This window comes from Pan troglodytes, chromosome 6, assembly GCF_028858775.2.
Source record: "Pan troglodytes isolate AG18354 chromosome 6, NHGRI_mPanTro3-v2.0_pri, whole genome shotgun sequence".
Classification (NCBI taxonomy): domain Eukaryota; kingdom Metazoa; phylum Chordata; class Mammalia; order Primates; family Hominidae; genus Pan; species Pan troglodytes.
Genome location: NC_072404.2, coordinates 130965669 through 130967608, shown reverse-complemented (window position 1 = coordinate 130967608; position 1940 = coordinate 130965669). Strand labels below are relative to the sequence as shown.

At 38.6% G+C, this 1940-nt stretch overlaps 1 non-coding gene across 1 annotated transcript; it reads left to right on the top strand.

Moving 5' to 3' along the window:
• The first annotated feature begins 988 nt into the window (after window positions 1–988).
• Window positions 989–1116, top strand: LOC112209908 (small nucleolar RNA SNORA25). The gene has a single exon (XR_002944897.1). It is a non-coding gene; the product is annotated as a small nucleolar RNA SNORA25 (small nucleolar RNA).
• The last annotated feature ends 824 nt before the right edge of the window (window positions 1117–1940 follow it).

The following is a 1940-nucleotide window of genomic DNA, read 5'->3' as shown; positions in this document are numbered from 1 at the left end:
TATTTAAATACAATATGCATTTTGAAGTCAAAGTGTAGTTTAATTTGGAAGCACATAGCAGGAAACTGTAACCTGGTTTTGGAGAGGATATCAGAGAATGCATCCCTGACGTTTTAGAGGAGAATGAAGCATGAATAAGACCTAGTTAGGTAATAAGATGGGCAAAACAAGGGGATGGTGGGGAAAGAATTCTACACAAAAGAGACTTTCAGAGTTCCATGATCCTGAATTGTGAAAAAAGAAAATGAAAAGTACAATGATCTAAAAGAAGGGGACCATGAAGGTGATTTAAGAGAAATGCATAGAATAGTGAGAAATGAAAGTAAAGAATGAGGCAGGGACCAAAGTCTAAAGGAAAGATTTCCTGAATCACATTATTTCTGAAGAGCAAAGAGTGTTAAGCAAGTCCGTGGTAATATAGGATTTGTGTGTGTGACTGTGTGTGTGTTTAAATATCACTGTGCCTATTATGTGGGGGAATGGCTCTGTATGTAGGGGGGGGGGTTTGAAAATAACTGAATTAGTGTTGCTACATTGTGCACTGTTGGGGGTGGGTATGTCATAAGGCCACTGCATTCATTTAGTCATATCTGAGATTGTGATTTGAACTAGATTAGTTTCACTGATATTGGCCATAATAGGCATTTAGGTGGCAGACTTGATCAGACTTGGTAGTTGATTGTATATGGTAGGGGAGGAAAGGGGACATATATAATAAATCCCAAGTTTTCGATTAGAAAACCTGGTGGTACCTTTTGTTGAGATTATTAATACTGGAAATAAAACAAGCTTGAAGGAAAGGAATGTGTTCAGTTGTAGATACATTAAATTTGGGATGTCTGTGTGATAATTGAGTAGGGAACTAAAGTAAGCAGGTGTATATACTTGTAGCCAAGCAGATGGGCTTGGGATATGGCTTTCAAGAGATTTCAGAGTAGATATGATTGCTTAGAGAGTGAAAAATGGTGTGGTTTTAGATGGAGTCTTTAGGCCATTTTAAAGAGGGCTCATGGGACTATGAAACCAAGAGCTCTTAATGCTGTGACCAAAGATTGAAGTTCTCTATAGGTTGCCAAAGCACTCAGTGGTGCTGTGTTTTCCTGAGGAGATATAAGACTTGGAAAAAGAAAAAAAAATAGACGGAGTCTCAAGAAACTCTAACATGTACTATTTTGGTAGAAAGGGAGGAGTAAGCAAAGAAGTCTGAGAAGAATCAGCCAAAGATCTAATAAAAAGCCTAGTGGTATTTAAAGAGCTAAGAGGTTGCTAGTGAAAACTAAGGGAAGACTAGGAGTTGTCCTCCATTTGACTTACTGTATGGGGCTGTATTATCTTCCTATTGCTGCTGTAATAAATTAGCACATATTTGGCAGCTTAAAACAACACAAATTTATTCACTTACAGTTCTGGAGACCAGAAGTCTGGAATCAGCTTTACTGGATTGAAGTAAAGGTGTTGGCAGGGCAGACTCCTTCTGAAGTCTCTAGGGGAGAATCTGTTTCTTTGCCTTTACTAGCTTTAAATATATATATATTTTTATTTTAATAGCTTTTGGGGTATAAGTGGTTTTGAAATACATGGATGAATTCCATAGTGGTAAATTCTGAGATTTTAGCACACCTGTCGTTTCTTCATTTATTCGCCTTTTCTAGCTTCGAAAGATTGGCTGCAATTTTTGGCTCCTGACTTTCCTCAAATCACTACCACCTCTTTTTTTTTTTTTTTTTTTTTTCCTGAGACAGGGTCTCACTCTGCTGCCCAGGCTGAAATGTAGTGGCATGATCATGGCTCACTGCAGCTTCAACCTCCTGGGCTCAAGCAGTCCTTCTATCTCAGCCTCCCAAGTAGCTGGGAAAACTGGTGTGCTCCACCCTGCCTGGCTAATTTTTTCTTTTCTTTTTTTTTTCAGAGATGAGGTCTGATTATGTTGCCCAAGCTTG